At 43.1% G+C, this 18,245-nt stretch overlaps 1 long non-coding RNA gene across 1 annotated transcript in view; it reads left to right on the top strand.

Annotated features, from left to right (window-relative positions):
- The window catches only part of LOC143443137 (uncharacterized), an 81,178-nt gene extending 63,599 nt beyond the window's left edge, over positions 1 to 17,579 (top strand). The window contains exons 2-3 of the long non-coding RNA XR_013111900.1: positions 8,570 to 8,641; positions 17,028 to 17,579. This is a non-coding gene — a long non-coding RNA (uncharacterized LOC143443137). The remainder of the gene's footprint in view (positions 1 to 8,569; positions 8,642 to 17,027) is intronic.
- Positions 17,580 to 18,245: the final 666 nt, after the last annotated feature.

Here is an 18,245-nt window from a genome sequence, read left to right as displayed (position 1 = left end):
AGCTGAGCCTTCTTGCCATCCCTGAATGTCTTTTGATGCTTTGTCAAAAATTATCACAAGCATTGTTGTTGGGACCAGAAGTGGGGGCTGGATGAATTTGGTAGTAAAGTGCAAACCACACAAACACAAAGACCTGAGTTCCATCTCCAGCACCCATTAAAGAAACATAGTGACCTGTGACTGTAAACCTGGGCTAGGGAGTCAGAGACAAGAGGGTACCTGAGGCCAGCCAGTCTAGCTGAACCGATAAGCTCTGCGCTTAGCCAGAGACACTGTCTCAAAACTAAGGAGAGGAATTGAGGAAGATACTGATGTTGACCTCTGGCTCAGGAACTCCTGTGCAGGCACATACATACATGTAAACATTAAGTCAACACAGGCAAGACATGTAATCATCACAATCAGTCAAGCATATGTGTGTGGCTCCATTGCGGGGCTTTACTGTGTGCTATTGCTCTGTCCAGCCTGTTGCCAGCACCACACTCCTAACCACTATATCTCTGTCATAAGTCTTGAAATTGAATAGACTCCTTCTTCTCACTTTATTTTTCTTTATTGGACCCTTGATTTATCTCATTGCATGCGCTTTTCTGTATGTACTCTGAAATACTTTTGCATGTGTTGATGAAAATCCTCACTGGGATTTCAACAGGCATTGTGTTAATCTTGCAATTCACTTTAGAGACAGCTGACATCTTTACTGTGTGGCCATTCCAGTCCATACATATAGAATAGCTGTTCATTTAAGTCTATCTTGGTTCATTTTACTAATACCATGTTTTAAAACATAAAAGGCCCACATATGATTTGGTAGATTGGCCCTGCCTTGTTAATTACTTCTCTTATTGCTATGATAAAATAACCCAAGTGGCAGCTGAAGAGAAAAAGGCTTTTCTCTGAGTCACAGTTTGAAAGGATACAGTCCGTCATGGCAGATAAGACAGTGCAGCAGGAACCATAGCTGGTCACATTGCCTCTAAAGCCAAGCATGGTGGCACACTCCTTTAGTCATAAGAAAAAGAGGCAGATGGATTTGTATGAGCTGGAGGCTGGCTTGCTCTATATAGCAAGTTCCAGGCCAGCCAAGGCTACATAGTGAGGTATTGTTTTAAAACAAACAAAAGAGGGGGCAGGAGGGGGGAGGAGGGAAGGAGGAGGGGAGAAAGAAATAAGAGGAAAACTTTGGGGAGATAGTTCTCTATTCCAATAAGTATTTTTCTTCCACTAAATTTAATCCTAGGAATTGAACTCAGGTTGTCAGACTTGGAGGCAAGCACACTTACCCACTGCACCATCTTGCCATTCCTGAATGTCTTCTGATACTTTGCCCAAAAGTCAACACAAGTAGAGATTAGAGATGGGGCCTGAATGGATTAGGTGGTAAAGTGCATGCTTGTATGTGCAAGAGAGGGGAGAAGAAGGAGGGGGAGGGGAGGAGGAGGAGGAAGAGGAGGAGGAGGAGGAGGAGGAGGAGGAGGAGGAGGAGGAGGAGGAGGAGGAGGAGGAGAAGAAGGAGGAGGAAGAGGAGGAGGAGGAGGGGGAGGATGAGGATGAGAAGGAAGAGGGAAAGGAGGGAGAGGAGGGAGAGGAGGGAGAGGAGGGAGAGGAGGGAGAGGAGGGAGAGGAGGGAGAGGAGGGAGAGGAGGGAGAGGAGGGAGAGGAGGGAGAGGAGGGAGAGGAGGAGGAAGGTGTTCAGCTTGCTTTTTTCTTTCTTTCCTTTCCTTTATCCCAGCCCTTGGGATGATGCCATACAAATGCAGGTCAGTCTTTCCTTGTCAAACTTCTTTGAAAACATCCTCACAAACACAGCTAGAAATGCTTCTGTGATCCGTAGTGTCAACTTGACAGAATCTAAAATCCCCTGGGCAAGCTTGTGGGGAATTATCTTTATTATGTTAATTGATGTGGGAAATCCCATCTTAATTGTTGGTGGGACCATTTCCTGGGCAGTGGATTCTGAATTTGATAACATGGAGAGAGTGAGCTGGGCACTAGCACACATAAATTTCTCTCTGCTTCTTGACTGTGGATGCAGTATGACCATCTGCTTCATGATCCCACAGCCTTGACTCCCTCACCATGTTGGACTGTACCATGAACTGAGAGTTAAATGAAAGCCTTTCTCCCTTAGGCTGATTTTGTCAGGGTATTTTATCACAGCATCAGAAAAAACAAAAACAAAAACTAAGACACTTTCCTAGGTGATTCTAAGTCCAGTCAATTGTCAATGAAGTTTAGCCATCACAAATATTATTTTTCTTTGAATTATTATTATATATTGTTGTGAAACAGTTTCTTTAGAGACCAAAGCATTCCATCCTGTAGGACACTTCTTAAGCAAAAAGGTAAACAATTTAAAACAGCTTCAGGAAGTCCCTAAAACTGACCAGATCCACTAGGCCCCTCCTGCTAGAGCAAGCAATAAAAGCTTAGAGTCCCTCTCAGACAGAAGCTGAGCTGAGCTGAAAAGAATACCTTTCAGATGATCAGATGATACCTTGAAGAGGTTAAGACCAGAGACCCTGAGAAAGGGCACTCTCTAACCTGTTGAGCTGCCTGTGAGCTGTTCAGTATGTTTCAAATTCCCAGCTTTCCCAGCTGTCACTCATGCGGGGCTTGGGGGTGGGAACTGGTGATGAAGCTTTCTTTGAGACATTTCTGCTCCAGTATGTAACCCCAATAAAACCCATAGGTGCACCAACTTGGGCTTTGGTGGTACATAGTCTGTTATGGGGTCTCTATCTGGAGTGAGTAGACGGATATGTTGTATCTCCCCAGAAAAAGTTTTGTCACATAACAATGATTGTGTTTTTAATTTAAGTTAATTAATGTGTTCATTGCTGCAGTATAGAGATTGGTTTCATAGGTTTATCTTTTTCCTTATAGCCTTAATGAATTCACTTGTAAATTCTAGTTTGTGTATATTCCTTGACATTTTCTCTGTCATCTGCAGAGAGTGAGAGTTCTCTTTCTTCCATTCATACTCTATGCTGTCAATTCACTGGCTGAAATCCAAGTCTATGTTGAGTAAACTTTGGCAATTAGACATTCCTTCCTGGTAGCAATCTCAAGGGGAAAGCACCTTTGTCTCTCATTGAGTATAATGTTCACTTGTGAATGGTGGTAGTTAGTCCTTAGCAAATTAACTGACCTCTTCTGTACTTGTATTTTTCTGAATTTTTAATGTGAGTGGTAGTCAATTTTCTGGAATGCTGGTTAGTGATTAATTAATTAATTAATTAATAGGAACAAGTAGTTTTTCTTCTTTCGGCTATTGATGTGATGAATTATACCAAAAAAGTTTCTTTATTTTTTATTTATGTGAGCCTGTGTGTGTGTGTGTGTGTGTGTGTGTGTGCGCGCGCGCGCGCACTCAGGTACTTGTAGAGGCTACAAGAGGGCATCAGATACCCTGGATTTATGGGTATTCACTATGGGTTCTGGGAACTGAACTTCAGTCCTCTGTAATAGCAGAATGTGTGCTTAACCACTGAGTCATCTCTGTAGCCCTCGCCAGGATGTTCTTGAATACTGGTCTAGATTTTCATACATGGAACCATTCCTTATGCAATCTTTATCCAAGTTTAATAAAAGAGTAATGCTGGACTTTATAAAATAAATTGGGAGATGTTCTGACAGGAGCTATTATATATGATAAATATTAACTCTTCTTTAACATTTGGGTCTAGAATTTTCTGGTAAAGCTATCTGGAAATTAGTTTTAGGAGAGCTTTAAAATTACAAATTAAGTTTCCTTAAGAGCTCTGGGGCTATTTGAATGATCTATGTCCCATTGGATGACTTGTGAGATAGTATTTTTAAAGGAAGAGGGCTATTTATCACAGGTATTGAATTTGTGCATGTTAGGTTCTTAGCACGTACCTTTTTTTTTGATGTCTGCAGGTCCATGGGAATGGTCCTTGCTCCAGTTCTTCCGTCAACCATTTACATTTTTTTCATCTTTCTTCCGAGTGTTTGGAGAAATTCTTTGATTTTATTGATCTTGTAAAATATCTTGGTTTTGCTAGGATTTCTCCATTTTTATTTTATGCTTTTGACTTTGTCAATTTCTGTTCCTCTTTCCTCTGCTTGTTCTGGGTTTATTTTATTCCTCTCATTCTCTCTTCAGGCAGGAGCTCTGGCTTCTCTTCTTTCCTGATATATGCAGTTAGTGTTAGAAACTTTGCTCTTGATCTTGTTAGCTGTATTCTCAAAATGTAGCTGTATTGTATTTTTTTTTCAAATCATAGTGTAGAAGACTTTATTCATGGCCTTTCTGTACTGTCAGCATGTATTGTATTTTAATTTTCATTCACTTCAATATATTCATAGTTTAATAAGCCTTCTTACATAGCCCTTGGGTTATTTACATGAGTTGTTTAGTTTCCAAAGTTCTAGGGATTTTCCTGCTGATTTCAGTTGGATTCCATTGTAGTTGCAGGACAGACTTTGTGATTCCAGTTCTTTTATATTTGTTTATATTTTCATAGATATGATCTATGTTAGTACATGCCCCATGGACACCTGTAAGTAATGTATTCTTCTACTAATATCATTTGGATTTTGTTGAGTGATATGTTGAATTCTACTTTACACCTTTTCTCTATATAAACTTCAGTACTGTAGAGAGAGAGAAATATTGAAACCTCCAATTGTCACTATGGATTTACCCTATGAGTTTGATCAGTTTGGGATTCACATACTTTTCAGCTCTTTTATTGGGTTATATCTTAGTTATGTCTTAGTTGTTTTTCCTGTTACCCTCAATTAAATACTTTGACAAAAGTAACTTAAGTGAGAAAACACTTATTTTAGCTCACAGTTCAAGGGTACAGACCACCATGGACAGAAAGTCACATGATCAGATCAATGGGTAGCTGCGAACATCCGCCTCTAAATATGTCAGACTCTGGCAGACCTCTGAGGAGACAGCTACATCAGGCTCCTGTCAGCATGCACTTCCTGACATCCATATCGGCGTCTATCTTTGGTGACTGCACATGGGACGGATATCAAGGTAGAGTGGTCTCCCAACGGCCCCTCCTTGACTTTCTGACCCACACTTTGTCTCCATATTTGCTCCCTTGAGCATTCTGTCCTTCCACATAGGACCGAGGCATCCACACTTGGTGTTCCTTCTTCATGAGCTTCATGTGGTCAGTTAGTTGAATCTTGGCTACTTCAAGCTTTTGGACTAATATCCACATATCAGTGAGTAAATACCATGTGTGTTCTTTTGTGATTGGGTTACCTCACTCAGGATGATATTTTCTAGTTCCATCCATTTACCTAATAATTTCTCGAATTCATTATTTTTAATAGCTGAGTAGTACTCCATTGTGTAAATGTAACACATTTTTTGTATACATTCCTCTGTTGAAGTACATCTGGGTTCTTTCCAGCTTCTGGCTATTATAAATAAGGCTGCTATGAACATAGTGGAGCATGTGTCCTTGTTATATGTTGGAGCATCTTCTGGGTATATGCCCAGGAGTGGTATAGCTGGGTCCTCAGGTAGTGCTATGTCCAATTTTCTGAGGAATCGCCAGACTGATTTCCAGAGTGGTTGTACCAGCTTGCAATCCTACCAACAATGAAGGAGTGTTCCTCTTTTGGGGACAGGTCTTCTTAAGTGAGCTAACACAATCAAGATAATTCCCTGCAGGCATGCATAGAGGCACTGTCTCACTGGTAGTTCTTGATTCTGTCAAGTTGACAATTAAGAGTAGCTACCACAGTGCACACATGCTTCAGATTATTATACCTTCTTTTTAATTGTGTATTCAGTGTTTCTTACTTTATTTTCATAGGTGTGTGTGTATGCACACATGTATCCCCAAGTGAGTGTGGGGAGACCAGAGGAGGACATAGGATGCCCTACTCCAACACTCTCTGCATTATTCCCTTGAATCAGGGTCTCCACTGAGCCTGGAGCTACACTGGAACTAGCAAGCTCCAGTATTCCTCCTAAGTAAGCCTCCTGTTGAGACTTCCCTCACACTGTGGGTACAGAGGTATGTGTGGGCACACCCAGTTTGTTGTGTGGATGCTGTGTATTTGAGCTCAAGTGTCCACGTTTGTTGAACAAGTGCTCTTATCCGACAAGCCAGCTCTTCAGCCCATTTTTGTAGCTTAACAGCTCATTTCTTTGTGATACTGAGTAAAAGTTTGATGTACTTTAAATGTCTCTGTCCATCCAGAATTGGCCTATTTAGAAACTCCTTTATTGGCAGTTTAGATAAAATTCCTCTTAAATATTTGTGCTTGCTTTTGTGTGAAGGTAAGTTTCCAGCTCCTTTAGAAAAATATTCAAGAGAGACATTGCTGGACTGTGTTGTGAGAGTATAATTAAAACCTATTGTTTGCCTTCCAACGTGTGGCTGTGCTATCTTGCACTCAGATCAGGAATGAATGAAGTTCTGCTCTTTCCACAGTCCAGCCGGCATTTAGCATTGTTTGTTCAGCAGATTTGGGTCCTTCTAAGCCTGATGGTTTCAGTTTCCAGTTTTGCTTTCTTTTAATATTGTGTTATTTATTTTGTGTCTTTGTCTCTCTCTAGAAATTTCAGAGTCAGTATTTTGACACCAGTAACTTCTGGAATTTGGGCTATATTTATATTGGAACTCTTGATCAAGTTGGAAGAAGTTAACACTGTGCCAGTATTAAATCTTTCTATTCTTGAACATAAAATGGTTCCCCATATCTCTTCCTTCAATTCTCTTCTAATTCTCCAACTTTACTTATTGTTGTTATATAACTGCATGTGCAGACTGTACATTGTAAGTGATTGTATGTTGTAAGTAATTTGGATCTAGTTGATTTATATATAATTAGTCCATTTTTAGGCACTAACATAAATAGTATAGTGCTTCTAATTTCAAATCCTGCTTGTAGGATCGTGTACAATCACTGATTGTATTAATCAGGGTTCTCTAGAGGACTAAAACTAATAGAATAGATATACATTTAAAGGGGGATTTATTAGGTTGGCATGCAAGATATTGGATGGAGGGGTTGTTGTCCAGTAATGACTGTTTGCACACCAGAGAGCATAAGAACCTGGAAGCTGATTATAAGTCTGAGTGCCTGAGAAATCTCACCTGACACTGAGGACCTAGAAGATCATTAGAGAGTTGTCTTTGGTACAGATTAGAAAGCCAAAGAAACTGGGTTGTTATATCAGTGGAGGATGGCAGTGGCAGCAATAGCAGCAACAACAGAATAAATCCATGCATCAGCAAGAAGTAAAGGCAGGCAGGCAATATACCTCAAAAACCAAATGTGTATTTGTGTGTGTGTGTGTGTGTGTGTGTATTTGTCAAGGCCAAAAGAGGATATCACATCCCCTGGAGGTAGAGTAAGAGGTGGTTGTGAGTCACATGATTTGTGTGCTGGGAACTGATTTTTGGACTTTTTTTTTGTCTCATATTGCTTTGCTTTGCTTTGCTTAGGGTTTTTTTGTTTTCTTTCTAGCCTTTTGCATATATATATATATATATATATATATATATATATATATATATACACACATACACTATAGTTTCTGATTTTGAGTTTTTATGGGCTGTGTGTGTGTGTAAGTGTGTGTGTGTGCATGTTTCTCATTCTCTTTCTTAATTTCATTTTTTTCTTTTGTTTATTATCTCATCCCATCTTCCTGGGTGAATATCCCAGCTGGCTCCATCCCCGAATTCTTTCTGCCTCCAGGATGTCCCACCTCTTAGTCCTTGCCTAACCAATAGAACATCAGATTTTTTATTGACAAGTGCTATATCCATAGAGACGGAAGATATCTCTACAGCCAATTAGCTTTTTGTTGTCAGGTGATGAGTCCATACAGTACACAAGAGAGTCTCTGTATAGTCCTCCCTTTCAGTCAAATAAAAGGTTCTTTCTCTTTTGACACTAAACTATAAACAATAATAACAATTATAAAAATTTATAAGGTAAGATTTTATTCACTATGTCTAGTCTATATGTATTTGGCAACCTTGGAGGAAGTGTTCTACTACTATCTATACTATCTTGGTGAGTTCAGAATTCTGTACCTAAATCAATTTCTATCATAACTTGCATTACCAACCTAACAACATCTTCTTAGAGTTTAAAACATTTTCTAAAATCTAAAACAATTTAAGCCTAATTGTGAGATTATAACTATCTAGTCTTCAACCTCATCAGAGACCTGAGAAGGAATAAATATTACCTGGTGTACAGGAAGTGCAGGCAAGCAGCTTCCAAAACTGGAGAAATGTCTGTGATACTGGAGTTACCCTTGCCCCAGTTCCTGAAATAACGATTATGAGACTTAATTATATATGAATAAATGCCTAGTTCATAAGCTTATGCTTGTTCCCTAACTAGCTCATAACTTAACTTAATTAAAACTGATTATTCTATTCTATGAGTGCCTGTGGCTGATTAACTCTCCTCAGTTTTACGCAAATCTCTTCCCACACCTGGCTCTCTATCCCAGAGTTCCTTTCTCTATCAGAACTCCCACCTACTATTTCCTTCCTCAGCCCATTGGCCAATCAGCTTTTTATTGACAGATGATGTTTTCTTACAGCCGTAGGAGATTCTCTCTACAAGGGCGTGGGATCCTAGGGAGCTGGAATTATAGGAGGCTGTGAACTACCAGGTAAGTACTTGGTACCAAACCCTGATCCACTGGCAGAGTAGAGTAGCAAGTACTCTTAACTGCCGAGCCGTCTCTCCAGTTCCCAAATATTCTTTATGTTCCCCTCCTTTCCTGGTCCCCATCATATGTGTTTATATGTTGCATAATTGCCCAGATAGTTGATCTCTTTTTTCTTTCAGTCTTTATTCTCTTCTCTTATGTTTTTTTTTTTTTTTGGGGGGGGTGGTTCTGTTAAACTTTCCTCAAAATCAGATTTTCTTTTCCCCTCACCTGTGTCTGTTTTATTAAAAAGCCCGTCAAAGTGTGGGTGAGATGGCTTAGTGTTTGCCAACGTGAACTGTTCAAACGAAGGACCCAAGTTCAGTTCCCAACACCCATCATGGTTAGCTCAAACCACCTGTAACTCCAACTCCAGGGGATCCGACACTCAAAACCTCTCTTCTGAACTCTGTAAGCAGCTTCTCTCATGTGTCCCAACCCAAACATGGACACCAGTATAGATATGATTAAAAATAATAAGCATAAAATCTTTGAAAAAGAAGCCCATCAAAAGCATCTTCATTTCTGTTTTGGGTTTTATCTTCAACATTTTCCTCTAGTTCTGTCTTGGAATATCTCTGTCTACTTACATTGCCCACCCGTTCCCGTATGCTGTCTACCTGTTATCACACTGGCTTTCCATTCATGGCCTGATGAGTCCAACTGTCCTCCAAATTTCAGTCCTGATGCTTTCTCTCTGGCTCTTTAGTTCTTTTCCTTTTGACATGCCTTACAGTTTTTCCTTGGTATCAACAAATGATGTGCAGGGGTGAAGGTACCTTTTTTTTAGAAACAGTAACAGTGGCTAGGAGAAGCAGTCCACTGTATCTCTTCAGGAGAGGGAGGAGGCTTTTCCCCCAGGATTGTCATTAGCACCCCAGCAGGTGAGGTCCTAATGGATCAGTTTCTTCAGAAAGGATCCTTCTGTAGAAGAGCGGGTCCATTTTGCATCACTTTCTTTCATACCTGGAAGCTCCCACTTCCCTGCTGAAGCGTGGAGACATTTCTCTGATATTTACATCGGGCACTTGGCTGAGCCTCTCGAGGAACGTTTTACAAAACTGTGAGGGCCTTCCACAATGGGGTCTTCTGGTGGTTTTTAACTCTTAACAGTTTTCGTCTTGATTTCAGTGGCCACAGAGCTTCAGCGAATGAATCTCCAGTGTGTTTTCTGCATACTAGGGGATCATTGCTTCATCCTGTCAGCTTTGTTAACACCGTGAACGACCTTAGTGGATTTCCTGTGCTAACCACATTGACATTCCTAGAAGGAACAGAAGTTTCTCAAAACTGTATTGTTTAATGCTGTTGGATTCCATGTGGCTATATTTCCTTTAAACTTCTTGAACTTAGATTTCTTAAACTTCTTGTCATTCACTTTTTGTTAAACTCTTTCTCGGGTTTTTGTTTGTTTGCTTGTTTTGCGAGACAAGGTTTCTTTGCATAGCCCTAACTCTCCTGAAACTGTCTATAGACCAGGCTGTCCTCAAACTCACAGAGATTCACCTGCCTCTGCTTCCCGAGTGCTGGGATTTAAAGGCGTGCACAACCACCAACGCCCAGCTTCTTTGTCAAGTTCTTAAGTGAGATACATTCTTGGCTCATGGGTGATTGGATATTTCTCTTTCCTTTTGAGCTATGGGATGGTAAAAGAAGCCCTGGAATACCCTGTGGATGTGCTGCCCTTGAGGGTTGTGGGGCTTGCTTCTCTGTTGTTTATGTGACTGTTCATATCTTCAGACTGTCTAAATAGAAGCCTTTACCTGTGTCCGTCTAAAGCAGTGGTTCTCAACCTTCCTAATGCTGTGACCCTTTAATACAGTTCCTCATGTTGTGGTGACCCCCAACCATAAAATTACTTTTGTTGTTACTTTCTAACTGCAATTCTGCTACTGTTATGGATTGTAGTATAAATATCTATGTTTTCCAATGGTCTTAGGTGACTGAAAGGGTTGTTCAAACCCCACAAGGGGTCATGACCCACAGGTTGCAAACTGTTGATCTAGAGGATTGGGGGCAGGGCATTGAAGAAAAAAGGTCAAATAGATTTCAGGCTTCTAAACCATGAGAACAGTTCTCATGGGCATGACTTTGCCCTCGGATACTCAGGAAGACTTCTTTAGAGAGACCTAGTTTTCTCAACACTTGGAGGTAGGATGCCACTGATAGATAACACCGCAGGACAGATCGTGTTCTTTGAGTCCTGACTTCCCTTGGAAACAAAGGTGAATATGAATACACTTGTGTGAGTGTGTCACGGACCAACTTCACAGTAACTGGGGGGTAGGAGAAGGGACTGAGGCTAGATTTAGGTTTAAAACATCATCTCCAGTGCCAGTCTCATAAAAGTATGCTGATGTCACAGCAACTCCTTATAAGGTAATGCTTAGAGTTCCTGCTGCTGTCCAAACATAATGAAGTATGAGGCTACCCTCCTTGTACTAAAAATTAAGGGGAAATCAAAATTCGAGTGGGGGCTATTTGACTAGAAGATTCTCGCTCACTATAACACATACAAGATTACCTTTTAGTTCAGATGGTAGAGGAACTCAGCCCATAGAATTGCCATCTAAACAACGATGGTTCCTCCCACCCCCTTTTCTTCATGCTTTACAATGAATAGTATACCGGTGTTTACTTTTCAAAACAAACAACCCCCCCCCCCAACAATTCCTGTCTCCAGCAGAGTAAGTGTTCCTTTCTAAAGGATGTCTCTTTGATGGCATCTGACAAATTAAATAAAGTAGCTATCGTTTGGTGCTGGGTTCAGTTTCCCACTGAAAAGATTCTCAGTGAGATTCTCGGTGCCTTTCTCTGCCTCTCTGAAGCTCCCAGTCTTCCGTTCTCACTTCTTCCTCACGTGCTTGGTTTCTAGGTAACATTTTCCATTAGAGCCATGGGAGACTAAGCAATACACTTTAAATTCCATCGTCCACACTAATGACTTGTTGCAGCACAGAAACATGTTGCCATCAACAGCGTTCTTTATTTATTATTGTTTTTTTTTTTTTAAACAATATTATACAGACCTTGGTGGAGGCCAGCAGTGTGGGGTGGGGATTTAGTCTCAGGAAATTTGCAAAGCTGTTTATGCAACAAGAAGGTTCCTTATGTAAGCCTGCAAGTGCCGCTGATGTGCTAGCCTCCCTCTCCCATCTCAGCTTTTATTCATTAACAAGCTGTTCTTGCTTTCATGATACCACATTAAATGGCTAAAAGGAAAGGAAAAAAAAACTTGCTTACTGTACACAATAACTTAAGTCTCCACAAAAACATCCATTTGGTTAAAGGAACCACAGGGAGTTCTGAGAAGCTGGGCTGAGAGGAGGCTTGTTTTCGATGCTCTAGGCCAGGCCCTTAACTCACTTCCCATTGCTCCCTAGAAGCAATCAAACTCAGATGTGGGGAAATAAAAAGGGTTTTAAAATACAAGAATGCACCAACAGGACATCCTCTTTTGCATTGGGGGGGGGGGAGGGGGTGCTGAAGAGAAATTTCCATGTAACAGAAAGTGTCAAATGAGGGAAACCACTGAAGTTAGATGGCCATAGACATAAATTAGCAATGCGTAGTAATTGTGAGAGACTAAGGAAATGTAGGGTCAGGGCTGGCCCTGGCACAGGAGTAAATAGCTGGCTGTGTATGTAACCCATCAGGCAGAGCTCATGAGGCACACACAGGATACTGGGGGCACTGCACAGGACACTCCCAGTCCTCCCTTCTTATCTCATCGCCTCAGTGCTCGGTGGCTTCTGCCCAGTGAGTCATCAGCAATGAGAAACTTGGATGCTCTTACAGATGTGCATCACAAATGGACAAGCAGCCCACACCAGGCTGTGCCAGTGCCCCTCCTACAACAAAGCACTGCTCCCTCCACTAGGGTGGCAACCCAGCCAGGTTAGCCTTGCAAAGCACCCCTGTGCTTTCCATGACATCAGCTGCAGAGGAAGGGCCAAGGGATCCACACAGAAGAGAGCCTGACACTGGCTGGAAGCCTCTCCAGGTGTTTTTCTTCTCTCCCGGCTCTGTGAACATCCTAGGAAATGTTGGGATAGCTAGGCGCTGCATTGGCCTGGCTTCTGGAGGTGAGCAGCGAGGCTAGGACCACAATCCTGTGAAATGAACTCAAGCTTGTCAGAGACAGGGACCGGATGTCTTGTTAGAGAAAATGTGGAACCTTGGCCTAGATACGTGAAGGGATGGCAGACCCTGCCCTCTTCCTTAGTTACTCTTTAGCTAATGTTTGTTGAGCAGTTGCCTACCGTGTACAGCTGAGAAGGCTTCAACCACACAAAGATGATTGTGTGATGTTTATTGTGTCCACTTTACAGAAAGCACTAAGAAAGCACGCTGAATAAGGAATCCTGTCTTATTAGGATTCTACTGCTGTGAAGAGACACCATGACCAGGGCAACTTTTATAAAGGACAACATTTAATGGGGCTGCCTTATGGTTTCAGAGGCTTAGTCCATTATTGTCTTGGCAGGAAGCATGGCAGCATCCAGGCGGATGTGGTGATGGAGAAGGAACTGAAAGTTCTACATCTCTATCCAAAGGCAGCCAGAGGGAGACTCTCTTCAGCAGGCAGCCAGGAGGAGGTTCTCATTCCACACTGGGTGGAGCCTAAACATAGGAGCCTCAGAGCCCACCCCCATAGTGACATACTTCCTCCAACAAGGCCACACCTCCTAATAGTGCCACTCCCTGGGCCAACCATATTCAAACCACCGCAGGCCCCTTTCTCCAAGTTCCCTGAAAGTGCTACATGAAATTGTGACCCGGTATACATGGCTACCTTCAGCAGTGGGAATTCAATGATGCACAGGACATGGGAACCTTCCTGTGGTTTTGGAATGTCTGTGCGTATGCCAGGGTGAGGGAAAAAGCTAAGATGGGGGTGACCTCAGCAGGAGCTCCTGGGAGTGAGGCAAGTGAAGGCCCCTAATCCCACAACCATGCCCTGAAAGCACACTGTACTATACTGTGCAGACATCTAGAAAATTACTACCAAATAAAGGGACAGTGCAAGCCATAAATGCAAATCATATGTGTCATCTATAATGTCCCAGTAGCCAATTTAAAAAAACTAAACCGAAACAAACAAAAAAACCTAAAAAAGGGGGTTAAAAATAATTTTATCAAATTTATTCAACTCAATATGTCTAATATATTATTATTCACCACTCGGTTGGCCTTTCGTGTCCGTGGATTCTGAATCCTCTGACTCAGTCGGTATCAGAACAAAAATAAACACGTATCTGAGGACTAGAGAGATGGCAGAGATGGCGTGGTGGTTAAGGACACTTGTTGCACAGTCAGGAGGACCAGAGTTTGGATCCTAGCACTCACATAACACTCTGGAAATCTGGGACACACATATAACCCCAGCTCTAAGGTGGGGCAGAGACAGGAGGATCACTGGAGCTTGCTGGATTCCAGAGTAGCTGAGAAAATGTTGGCACAGGGCTCAGGGAGAGACTCTGCCTCGAAGAAACAGGCAGAGAGCAATAGAGGACATGTAATGCCCTCTTCTGGCATCTGAGCATGAAGAAGGGTGCACACATCTGAGTACACACATCTGAGTGCACACAGGTTGGGAGCATAAGGTCCTGCACAGATACATACTAGGAAAACCAGGATTGTGTCTTTAACCAGAGAAATGTATAGCTTGTTCTCTCACCAAGAAGGCTGGGTATGGAGGTGATCATTTAGCCTGGCGATCTGTGCTATCTGAGGAGCCAGGCCATAACAAGCTCCTGCATACAGGACTGGAGGTGGCTAATAGACTAGGTGATCTTTGCATTATCTGCAATGCCAGGGGCTCCCCAAAACTCCCACAACCAGGACTGGAGATGGCTAATAGGCCAGATCATCTGTATGACCGAGACCACATCAGATCCCCCATAGGCCCTTGAGATAATTCATGTAGTCTATCTCTAAAACCCATCTTCATGGAAGAAATGACATGTACTTTGAGAAGAGTTTCAATGTAATTATGTTTCCTTGTGCACACAGAATTGTGTTACATTAGGAAACCCTTCCCCCAAATTGTAATGTATTTAACTATGCCTAGAATAAACTGCCCAGTATCAGACACTAGGAGTTTGAACAAACACCAGTTACTAAGTTGTGACAAACTGAATTTCCTTCTTGTTTCATATAGTTTGATATACTCTGTTAGCTGTGGCATTTGCAGAGACTACCCCCATACACAAACAAACACGTTTACAAAGAAAATCATAATACACACATACACACACACACACACACACACACACACACACACACACACGTGCGCATGCGCATCTGTCTCTACTAAACATATACAGGCCTGTGTCTTGTCATTATTCCCAAAACAACAATATCAACAATTCCATTTCTTTTTCTTTTCTCATGTTTGTATGTAATGTCTATGTGTGCATGAGTGTTTGCACATTGTCTCGTGCTTGCTCAGCAAGCACTTTAATCATTGAGCCATCTCTCTAGCTGTTTTGCATTTGACGTAATAAAGAAAGGGCCTATATCACAAAAATAACAGAATACTGATCACATTGGTCAAAGAGGACCCAAAGGAGGTGGAGGCATCTGCATTCATATGGTGAAGCTTTCCAGGGGGCGAGGAGGTTATTCCTCCTAACTGATCACAATTGTACCGCAATTCCCGGTACACACTATTCTTGTAGATACAGGTAAGATTGCTCTGATATTTGTATAGCAAGGAAGAAACCCTGGGAACAGTCTTTTGATAGGGAAGAAGGAAGCAGGAGGAACAAAGGCCTGCTACTAAGGCTCAGCTTGGAGCCATAGCTAGGACAGCACAGTTTCGGCAATGACAGACCACACACCATGGCCCAGCCTATCCTAGCCTTGCCCTGTGTATACTGTGACTTGCTTGGTAGACAGGACTGTTCTCTCCTCTCAGTCTGCTTTCATCTTCAGTCATTCCAAGGAAAATTGAAGGCTGGGGGTGAGGTTAGCAGGGGCAGCAGGCAGACTCTCTGTATTCCCCACAGACACTCTACTATGTCACTGCCTGTGACACCTCCCCCTCCCCCCACTGCTGAGTCCCTGAGCCACCTGCTTTCCTTCTCAGGAGCCCCAGAACCATCACCACTGTCTTAACCCCCACCACTTTGTCTCTAGACAGCCAGTGGGACCACTGAGAGGATTATGCCCAGAGTCTCAGATGGTTGTGGATGCCTCTCACTGATTCATTGATCCCTGACACCTGTGGGAGTCCTCCCAGAGTCCAGGGCCTGGTGTTTTCTGTTATGTCACTCCATACACTTCCATAGTCTAAGTCTAAATCTTCCCTAGACTTGCTCATTGCGCTCTCTCTCTCTCTCTCTCTCTCTCTCTCTCTCTCTCTCTCTCTCTGCGTCTCCCTCCTCCCCCTCTCTCTGTGTGTGGGTGTGTATGTCTCTGTCTCTGTGTACATGTATGTCTGTCTTTCTGTCTCTTTCTCTGTCTCTGTCTATCTGTCTCTCTCTCTGTGTCTCTCTCTCTGTGTCTCTCTCTCTCTGTCTCTCTCTGTGTCTCTCTCTCTCTGTCTCTCTCTCTGTCTCTCTCTCTGTCTCTCTCTCTGTCTCTCTCTCTGTCTCTCTCTCTCTGTCTCTCTCTCTCTCTCTCTGTGTGTGTGTGTGTGTGTGTGTGTGTGTGTGTGTGTGTGTGTGTGTATGTGTCCCTAGGAGCTGAGTTTGGATTCTACAGGACAGGCTTCTCCTCTGTCCTTCCCTCTACTCTTCTGGACTCTTGTTTTCCTGGGATTGTTAGCCCCCACCTTGAGTCTAGGTCAATGGAAAGAAGCTTCTGTCCACAGAGCTTTCCTCACACCTTCCTGGCATGGCCCATGTGAGGGCCTGAGGTCTGGAAGACTATCCCTCCTCCCTATCCCTCCTCCCTGCAAGTGTACAGGATGTGAACCAGTCGTTCCATTATGTGTGGTTATGGGGGTGAGTCCCATGCCAGGAAAAGCACGCTGTTGGGCATGCATGTCCCTGGAGTCCCTTGGATGAATGTCTAGGGATGAGTAGAGCTGGCAGAGGAGGAAGAGGGACCAGTGGTAGGAACAATGTGGTAAAAGGCCTCAGGTAGGAGGGGGCAGCCACTAACTAGCCTGCGGGCTGAAGCAGCACGGCAAAAGGGGACTGAGGCTATGTGTTATCTCGGCATGCTTTCTGTCTCATATACTGAACTTGAATGGGAGGAGGTAGGCCTGGGGGTTCCTGATTCTCATCTTTCTATTACCCATAGTTCGCCATAACTTACACTTGACCCAAGGTCAGCATGGGGTCATGGACGATCCAGAGCTCTCCCAGGCAGTCAACTTTCCAACTTTTCTTTTCAGCTGCCGAGGACCCAGCCTTTGTTTAATCACTTTCCTGATAGTCCCCTGCCTTTCCATGGAGAGCACCCCACTACAACCACATTCTATCACATAGCATTGCTGCATATCTGTTTCCTCCAGGATGAAAACATTCCATGCTTCAGGGAAGCTCCTTAAACAAGAAGTAAGACAACTCAAACTAGCTTCAGGAAGTCCCTGAAACTAACCAGATTCACTAAGCCCCTCCTTGCCAGAGTAAGCAGTAATAAGAAAATGTCAAGAAAAACTGTCAAGAAGATTCTCAGACAAGACAAGCTGCAAAGATGATCCTGAGACCAGCCCAACTGCCTGAAAGAGATTTATACCAACTGAGTCACTTGGAAAGGACTCTAACCTGTTGAGCTACCTGTAGGCCCTGTGGTGTGTTGTAGGCTTTCCAGCTTCTATGAGCTGTCTCACCTGTGCTGGGGTGGGCTTTGATGATCCAGCTGTGTTCGAGTGATTTCTGCGCCTGTAATAACCCCTAACCCATATTCTTATAAGTAACCCCAATAAAACTCACTGGTTCATCAAGTTGGACTTCAGTGGTATCCATACTTTGTTCTGTCCTGGGGTGAGGAGACATGTGTGTTGTGTCTCCCCAGAAGAAGTTTTGTCACACAAAAAGCATTGAACCCCACAATGTTGTTTCCACTCAGGAAAAAGATTATGAGTGGGCTAACTCAGCCCAGCTCATGCCTTAGCAATGGGATACGTTTAAGGGCAAACATGTGGCCAATACAATCCTACAGATTTTATCAGTTGGTTGGCCTGTGTGTAGCCCAGGCTGTGGTCCTGGAGCTGCTGAAGCATGGCTCCTTGGCAGAATCTGCCTGACCATAAAGCCAAGCCAAAGAAAACTAAGCAGCAGTGACAGCTCCTTCCATCCGGCAGATCCAGCTCTACCTGCAGCCACTCCGTTAACTTTTAAATTGCATGAATCAGTAGACTTCCTTTCAGCCTAAGCCAGTTTGACTCGTGTTCCTATCCTTTGAACTTGCCAAGTTCTGGCTAGCCTAACATCCCTAGCCAGGCCTCATTCCCCTCATCCTTCCTGTGGCTTTCCTCAGCCTGTCCGTCCCATGGCATGGAGCCTCTCAGTTGCCTCCAACCCTCAATTAGGGTCTGTAGGTTGAGAGAGGCTCCACACTCCTGTGCAGCTCTGGCCTCGCTAGTCTGCAATTCTACAGACACTTGTCA

This window comes from Arvicanthis niloticus, chromosome 1, assembly GCF_011762505.2.
Source record: "Arvicanthis niloticus isolate mArvNil1 chromosome 1, mArvNil1.pat.X, whole genome shotgun sequence".
Taxonomy (NCBI): domain Eukaryota; kingdom Metazoa; phylum Chordata; class Mammalia; order Rodentia; family Muridae; genus Arvicanthis; species Arvicanthis niloticus.
This window is presented reverse-complemented; position numbering and strand designations above follow the sequence as displayed.